The sequence below is a fragment of the Grus americana genome, chromosome 9, assembly GCF_028858705.1.
Source record: "Grus americana isolate bGruAme1 chromosome 9, bGruAme1.mat, whole genome shotgun sequence".
NCBI lineage: Eukaryota > Metazoa > Chordata > Aves > Gruiformes > Gruidae > Grus > Grus americana.
Window position 1 is genome coordinate 13,377,073 of NC_072860.1, and position 9,635 is coordinate 13,386,707.

Below are 9,635 nucleotides of genomic sequence, written 5' to 3' on the forward strand. Positions count from 1 at the left end.
CCTACTATTAAAACTGATAACCAATAGGGATAATACACGGATTTTTTTTTTTTTTTAGTCCTTATCCACTGCTGATTTTCCAACAAACCCACACAACAGCAGTTACCCATTAGCATCCCAACTGGGTCAAATAAAATTCTAGGGGTGTATCAGGGACACCAAGGTGCACAGCGGGTGTTTTGTACCTGGACCATTCACTGGTCACCAAGTGGTCAAATCACAAATTTTTATAGATATGCTAATTCCTTAGTCTGCTCAGATCAGGTCTGGAAAACTGATTCTTTTTTCCCCCAAGTTTATTGTATGTTCCTCTCTTTTTGTATCACAGTTCACTTACTGGTGAAAAATCACAGCAAATTTTTCCATTTGTTTTTGATTCCCAAAAGCAACAAATTTGTACTTTAGATTCCTGCAAAGCACTTTACAGATCCCCTGTTATATGAAGTAAAAGGAGAGAAGAAGATATTAGCAAACCACCAAAGGCTTAGCTTAGCACAAAAAACTAAGGGGAGAACTGCATAGATGAAATTGTATTGATGCTCGTAGTTTCAGAACTACTTGTCCTGTAAAAGCAGCCCGCTGCTTTGACCTAGCACCATCTGTAAAACCAACGAGAGCAAAGGAGGACACTAGGAAGCTATGCGTGCACAACTTTTCTAATTAGTCTGTCTTGACAGCATTTTGCTTATATATTTCAAACTATCAGGTTGAATATTTTCAATGCTTTACCTAAGAACAAAAGTCAAAACCGTTATTATGTAACAGAAAAAAGTAGCATTAATAGAATATGTTAAAAGAGCTGAGCAATGTAACAATACGGGTTACAACGGAAAATGCATCTGAACCTCACTAAAACTTCTGCCAACTCTGTTGCCGCACAGTCCCTCTCTCTTCCAGCAGTCGTGGAGCGGGGAATGGCAGGAACTGCTCTGTGCCCATCAGAAGATGCTCTGATGGATTAAAGTTGCTCCTGCTGTCTCCCCACCTCAGCTCCCCCAGGTTTGACCTGGGCTCTTGTATATCCCGTGAGATCCCTAAGTGACAACCTGGTGCTACGTTGCCTCTGATGTATGCAGGAAAATGACGGATGTTCTCTCCAAAGATGCTAAGAGCGTGGAGAGTTCATTATCACAGACAACAACTTTTTGCAGGAATAGCTAAAGACGTTTGCTTCATTTTTGTTTTCACCTCCTTTCCATCTCCATATGGTCCACTGAGGAAGCCTGATCAGCAGATCCTTCTTGTATCTGTGTTTTTCCCTCAGACACCTAATAGCAATCATAGCTTTATTGTGTCCCAGGCACATTAAAGGAGGAGGATGTTTCTCAGCAAAATGATTAACACAGTAACACCTTATCATTTGTCTTTTCTAAAGGCTTTGTGATGTGCTTCCTAGTTTACTCAGAAGAAACACAATAGTTAATAGAAACAAAATGTTTTCTCAAGAAAACAGGGCAGCCCTTTCAGAGATTCATTGCTCTAATAATTGATCTTCTCAGAGCAAACTTAATCGTGTAATACTGAGACCATGGAGGCAGTAAGCATCTTTATTTGTTGCTTTATGGTTTTGAATAAGGGTTCCAACATCTCAGGATTTATATTTCTGCTGTAGTGGAAATTGGCACAGGTGGAACTATTCATTTTCTTGTAAAAAAAATTTAAAAAATATAATATTTCCTTAATGGGAGTCATAAATTAATGCTTAATAATAGACTAAATAGCATCTGAATTGTCCTGTGCTTGCCAGCTCTCATACTTATTGCATATCAGGTAAAAGTACAGAACTCCAGGTTCCAGATTTTTTCAAAAGAATGGGAAGTTAAAAGAAGATTCCCCTACCACCACTAAACATACACACCATTTTTGTATGGTAATTATACTAATTTACTCTAATACTTACAGTTTAAATACAGTAGACAGACAGAGGATGAGTTAGTATACCAAAACCAGAAAAATGTAATGAATTATAGCAGCAAGAAATGAGAATAATCAAATATTGGATGAAATTCTGCTCTCATTTACTCCAGCATAATAGTTTTTTCTGGTGACTGGTATGTGAATGTGGCCTCTTCTATTTTTTTTTTTTTTTTTATACAAAGAATTATACATTTTATAGACTCTAACATTTGGTTAATGGTTACTAAATCTGGCATTTACAGAGACATTAGGAAAGATGGTATTTATTTGCAATTTTATTTCCCTCGTAGTGAAACATGGAATCCATACAGCTGTACAATGAAGATGATTAGAATTGCTAGAAATGAAGGCCTCCTGGGAAAAAAAAAATATCAATAGCATAGTTTAACTACATGAACCATAATTGCATTATTAGCTCTGCTGTGCACTACCACAGGAAAGCTAATGACATGATTCTGAAGAAGCTTTATAGATTATGGAAAACTATATAACCTCTTGCGCTCCCATTGACAACACAACTCATTTGAGATCCCTGCCATTATGGGAAGGAAAACTGCCTCATTCTTCACAAACCTTGTGAATATGTCTTTTCATGGATTTTAAATATTAACTGTATATATGCCCACGGACCGGTAGCTGGAATAACAAATAACCATTTGTTTAACCTTAGCTGTGGCAAATTTAGCAGTGAATTGTGTTTTCAGTCCCAGTCCAACAAATAAATGACTGTTGCAGCGGGAGTGAGGAAGAGGAAGAGGCGGCGCTCCCCCCTCCAGACACGTGCCGGCTGTGTCCGAGAGGTAGCGAGAGGATTACTATTATAAACCATCAATGAAATGAAACGTCTGGCTTTTTCCAAAGTGTACTTACTGCTAAATCAATCTGCCAACAGTTTACTAGTGGAATTCCAGCTTAAAAGCAGAAGACCAAAATAATTGCCATTACCTTCTGACAACACGCAGTAGTTATTCCCAGTGAGTCACTGCTGCTTTGTCCCTGCATTTTCCCCTCCCACCCAGTCCCCAGGTTGCAAAGACATAAATATATGAAAACCTTGAGGTTTGCAGTAGTTACTGAAATAGAAGAAATACATAATCAAGATTATTAAGTTCTGAAACACAAAACAATCCAAGAGACAATCCTAAAACATCGGGCCTGGGAGACATCTCACCTCCTCCATCACATCGCCCATCGCCAGCTTGGTTGAACAGCCAACTTGCACGCATTTGCTCTTTGGCGACCTGCAACAGCCAATACACGTTTTCTTTTATTTCACGTGTGCGTTCCCAGGCACCTGTGGGTCTGCCCTGATTGCTGCCAGTTCACCACCATACAAGGGTCAGCGACGGCTTTTTTCATGGGGAGGTTTAAAAGTGAATTTGTGGACTCCACAGGGACTGAAAGAGAACCCACCCCTGGGTGTTTCCACATCCACATAATTAATTTCACCCATTTTAGGTCTCAGATCAGTTCATCGCGCTGCACCGAGCAGCCCTGGGCATTGCCCTCGCGGTTCCTTTGCAGGCTCAGAGCAGGGCAGCCTGGCTGGGCAGCGCTTTCAGATCACAGCGCTTGGTGAGCGGACAGGTTTGGGCCCTCTCCCGGGTACAGCAGTGCTTCTGCCCTCGTCGACACCAGGAGACCATAAAGGAACTGAGAGTACAAGGGGGAAGACTTGCCTTTAAACCGAGTGTGGGGAAGCAGGATTAAAAAAACCCCTCTGAACAGAACAAGTGCGCTGAGTTACCAGCAAAATGTCCTACCATTATTTACGCATTATCTTCTGTACCACTCTGCAGACCTGTTAATCCATTATGTCCACTTCTGCTTGAAAGGGGTAGCTTACTGAAGGAAGCGCTAACTTGCTAAATGAAATCCTGTAACAAGGGAATTCCTAAATGGACATACAATTCTGATATACGCAGGATACGGTGGATAAAGTCTTATTTGCAAAGGTTATTGGAAAACAACGTGGTAAGAATGTCTGGAGGTTTTTTAACTGGGTCCTGAGGAAACGTGCATGTTTCCAGATTTATAGTTTCTACTGTCAAATTCTGCTGGGTTTACTTATGTGTGGTAAAATGTTGCCATCAAGTGGCCACTTATTTAATTACAGAGCACCCCCTCCGCTCCGGGGCAGGCTGCTTGCCGTTCCTTAGGTGATGACTTCCCACATGACGCTGTCCAGCACGTAAATGTATTAACTCCACTGCTACTAGTTATGACATTACATCGCTCAACACCACTTCTGATCCCAATTGTTTTGAATCTCCAAAATGAAGGAGGAGATTTAGAGCATCTAAATTAGCAGCATCTGACCTCTTTATTAAGAAAAGCCAGCCAGATTTTTCCTCTGTGGTTGAGGAGCATAACATGTAATTCTAATTCCACTACAAGAAAGTATGTAGGGAAGCATTCCTCTTAACGCCATTGTACATACTCCCTTACAAACCATAGGGGGCATTATGTTACCATGGTTTGTTCTTCTAATTTATCAATTTAGAATGATACTCTGATATTGTCATATTCATCAAGCTCTCGAAAGCCCTATATTTACACCAACTCAAGAAATAAATGCAGAAAACTAAATTCTATATTTTCTGCTCTTTTAAAATTCCTTCTCAGGACATCCAAAGTGCGGGATATGCACCCTTTCTTATTATCTGCAACTTAATTTAGATCCATTTACATGTTCTGAAATGTGCAGATTAATCTGTAAAGTGCCCAAAATCTGTTGTTGAGTGAACATACAAAGAAAGCAAGGGACTAACCTTTGGGAAGAGATGAGAAAGGCAATATAACTTTACAGGCCTGGGCTCTGCATAGCAGCGAGGGAATACTCTCATGCTGACTTGAAAAGAAATGCAACCGCAGGGGCGATGGGAGAGGGCAGGACAGCTCTGGTCCACCCGTACCTCTGCATGGCACATCAGGCGCACACAGAAGAACCTGCAATCTGCAACAGGCAGCCAAATTACTTTGGCTTTGTCACCAGGTCCCAGCCAGTCTCCCGGTCCCCTGCGATGTTGCCTGTAGAGACGCACCACGCAGCCAGCGAAAGCCCCGGGGACCGGCGGCGGGGTTGTGCCACCACGCAGGAGCCTTTGGGCAGAGTCATTCCTGTGTTCCTACAACCGCAGTGATTTAAAACGTCGCTATCCCTGTCCACCTCTTGTATGGCTGCACAACTGCCGACATGAGGACAGGTCTGTAAAATGGTGGATTTTCCCTAAACCTTTTCTCAGCCTGCACTCCAGTTTACTAGCACAGCTCCCACAGCCGGGTGCCAGGTGGCTGCAGAGGGAGGGCTAACGTGCTAATCGTTACAGCTGCTTCTGAAGCCCAATTTAATCATCTTCGCATGCTTTCTGCAGAAAGAAGGTTTGAGGATCGCAGCAGAATTAAAGGCAATTTCAAAATTGGCTCCCAATTTTTGTTTACGGGAATTGTCTTTAAGGTAGCAAGAAGGAAGCCTTTCAAACGTAAAATTCGCTGTGACTCAGCCCAAATTTTAGTAGAAAACCAGGTACTTATGAGCAACCTTGGTGTTGAATCTAAACTTATTTTAAACTTTAGTCTAACAGGAAAAGGTTAACTGAAGAACAGATCCTCATTTTATGTAACTGACTTTCCTTAGGATAAGAAATATAGAAAAAACCTAAAATGGGCAGATTTTGCAGATTGCTTTACCAATAAATATTTAGACCACTTCAGAATGAACGCCGCCTCTTGAGGATGAGATTTGATACCCTGTATGGCATCAAGATATCTCCACAGTGTCTTGTTCAAATAAAGACTTGCAGAAACAAAATCAAAAGTACTAGATTGTAAAATGGCAACTGAGGCTTGGGTTCTGCAGGGGGGTGGGAACGGAATATCAGCCATTTTTATCAACAATCTTTAGGAAAATTCAAGCTTTTGCTATTCGTAAACTCACTGCTAATTATAGACTGGCATCCTGAGGAGAGAAAAAGACGACTATAATGAGAAAGGTAGCAATATTTTGTAGTAAAATATGCTTTCCTGAACAACTTCAAGAACAAACTAACCATTTGCTACTAGGACGGTTCTCCCAGTTAAGAACTGTACTCTATCTTTTTACTTTTGAAAAAGTTGGGTTTGCTTCATACCATCTAGTTTCTCTCCCATTCCTTTTAGTACAAAGATCCCCGAAATACATAAAGGATGCACTGATACTTTTTGGTCTACCTCCCACATCACGCTTCAGCCACCAAATGCTTGTAAGAAGCTCCTGCTGAAGAAAACAAAGCTAGCTGCATCTTTCTAACAGCCAGCACTGCCTGGTATCTCTAATAAAGGTAAGGCGTGACTGCTTACTGTTATCCCCATGGTTTTGCTATCTCACAACACAAAAATCCAATACAGTACTGAAAATGCAGAAGACAACCACCTCTGGTACAAGAAGAGTACCAGCTCCAGGAGCATCAGCAAAGTGCCGGTTGTATTGCACAGAGACGTAAGTGATTGAACGAGGAGAGAATTCAGTGCTCTTGACACCTACAGAAACATTATCAAGAGAAAGAAAGGGAGATGGGGCCATCTAATTGTATAATATTAGAAGAATACTTGCATAATTACAGACCTACAGTGACAGCTGCTTACAACGTCCACTACCGCGCGCTGCAGGTGGTAATTTATCCACAGGTTTCCCATTCATCCGAATGGAAATCGGCGGGGGGAGGTGGCCTCTTGCCATCCCACATAATGGCAGACGCTTTAAGCAACTACGACGCGCTAGGTCCCTGTTTTAATTTTGGGGAAAGGATATGGACTCACCTATTGCTAAGTGACAATTTTAGGGCTGCATCTTTATTGTCAGAGATGTCACAGGACAAATAGGAGATGAGTAGGGAACTCAAGTAAAGTTCTTAGGACTGTTTATTGCAGACCTGATTTCTGGAAATTTCCCTGAAGATGTATTCTCTATTGAGTGCATTTTACAGGAGATGGTAAAGGAGAGCTGTGCCATTTAAAATTCAAGAGTCTGAAATACCAGCAAGTGTGAAGACAACTGTTGGTAGTTTGAAATAATAATAAATACCTATAAAAGCCTTCTTTGTTATTTTATTTATACCTCAATTATGTCACTTCTAAAAACACAGTTTGGAAAGAAGGGCATATCTCAGTGCATATCCTTTCACCTCCTTCATGCATATGAGTATACAAAATTCACCTCAGGGTCAGAAATCAAATGGTTATTATGGCTTCAGAAGGAACATCACACATGCCGTGCTCTGTGGTGTCTCACAATACAGTCTCTTCATCTCTCCAGTTACCATCCACTCTTTATTAATAAGCAGCGAGCTCAAAACAGAGCAAAGCTTTAATCCTGTTCTTCTTTTGAGCAGGACGGTGTGCTATGCTCACTTGCTTATAGCCTTCTCTTGGTGGCATCCACATACCATATACTTATAGTGGTATTTGCTTTATTTTTATTTCTATTTAAGGGTATATATTTTCATGTTTTCCATGCTGTATTTTAATGACTTGTTGAGCAATGCTGTCACAGACTTATTGCCTTGCTCTTACCACGCTTGGTGAGGTGCCAGAGTTTCCAGCAATAACAAAAGCCAGTTGCAGCCATGCCTATTATTCTCCATGCCGTTAGGAAAAGCTGGCAGACTCACTTTGTCACTTTTGCAGCTGGGTGGCATTTATGAGGTGTGCTTCGTGTTCTCACAGCACTAACTTGCATCACAGAAAAGCACAAAACTATCATTTTAATTGGAGTAATCATAGGTATCATTCTTGCCACTGTATATTACATTAAGTTAATGAACTTTGGGAGATACACTTGAACACATCACCGCGATCAGCCCAATTCATTATAAACTGTATGCCTCATTTACATGGGTTCCTAGTTTATTTTACTGGGGATGGGGAATATGCATCCTCTTCAATCAGCTCAACTTTTTTTCTTTCATACGCAAATTATTACTTCTGAGAGACAGGCTGAAGTGATAGAGGAAACAAAACAAGCATAAAAAGAATATATATGTACTCTAAATTGGTGCTGTATTCAAGGTTGGACTGCTAGATATGAAGGAAGCATAAAATAAGGTTTTGAAAAGCTGTACTTTTTTAAATTCTTTTACTTACATATTTGTCATGGGGAGAGAGAGAGGCAGCTTTTCCTGCCATCCACCAGTACTCTCCTCTGGAACTGTGCTCTCCGGCAGACCACATGCAGAAGAGATCCCACCTTGCAGCTTTCGGTTCTTGCTTCCCTGCTCCCCTTCCCCTTAAAGCTCAACTTGATTTAAAAAGAAAATAATCACAGCTGGTTTAAAGTTAAAACTACCTTGAAGGAAAAGGGAACATCTCAAAAAGAAAAAAACTACAGAAAAGTCACTCTTCCCTACAGCTTTGTGTGAAGAATCCTTTCCAGTAGTTGACTGGGGAACTCTCTCTTCTATACTCCCTTCTCAATTTACTTGCTGTGCCATGCGTACGACATGGTATGTCTGAACCAGAATACACTTGTGCATTTTTATGTAACGTATCCGAGACCGCCATTGCTAGAGACCTCCTTAGAGCTCTGTAAGGCCATCTCAGAGACAGAAATGCTGTCTCTATCTGCTGCTTTTCCCTGGAGTTGTCAATCAGGCCACATAGAAACTCTTCCGCTCTATCATATCTTGTGTTTCTTTACTTTGAACATTTCCCTTTCTAGATGAAGCCAGAAAGTAACAAAGATTTTGCAGCTTTCGTAATTTCTATAAATGCTAATTAAATGTAGGCATTTAGACAATGCAACTGTGTTGTCGCTCACAGCTCCAAGGGGAATTTTTTTAGCAGAGAAATTCCAGGGAAGCGTACACGTACAAAGTATGAAAACCTCAGGTCATTTCAAGGGCTCCTTCATCAGAAAGCCTGACTCAAGTCCAAGCAGCTGTAGCCATCACGCCTGCGCACTACTCCTCCATAAGTTTGTCTGCGAAGATGATGAGTAGAACGTACAGGTCATGATGGCAACATGCATCTACTAACTAGCTCACGTGTTAACTAAAGCTGACCCGGTAGCCAATGAAGTATTTTCTTCCCAAAACCAAGGATATGTTTTTCTAGTTTTGTCAACTCTTCCACAAACATTAAAGAACCTATTCACCTTCGCCCCCCCAAAAATGCAAACAAGGCAAGTAAAGGGTGTTGTCTCGTGATTTGCACGTGCCCATGTTATATCTCTTTCTCCTCAGTAGCCATTAATACATGAAAGAATGGACAATTATAATTGAAAGCATCAAAATTCCCATTACAGTATAGATCACATCCTCCTGTTCTAAGGAGGAAAAAAAACCTGCAAAACCCAGAAGCATCAAATGACCTCTAGCTCTTACCCCAACTCCCAGATTAACCGAAAGCTGAGCAATTTGTCATGTGATGGGAAAAAAATACCCTCTGTGAGGGAAAGGAGTGCAGCCTGGGGAGAGGGAGCACAGCCTGTAACACCGTAGTTTTAGAGAGAGCACGTACCCGCGCCTATGCAGGAGGCATTTCAGGGCGTCCAAGGGTTGACTGCCACGCAGAGCGTGCCTTACACCAGCACTGTCATACTAAGACCAGAAGCATCGTTAGGATCACTTCTTATCAGTAGAATTAGAGCTCCCTTTTAAGCATCTTGGACTTTAAATCTTATTTTCCCACTAATTATTTCTGGTATGCTTTTTACCTGGATATCCAAGTGCTAGATTAAGTCT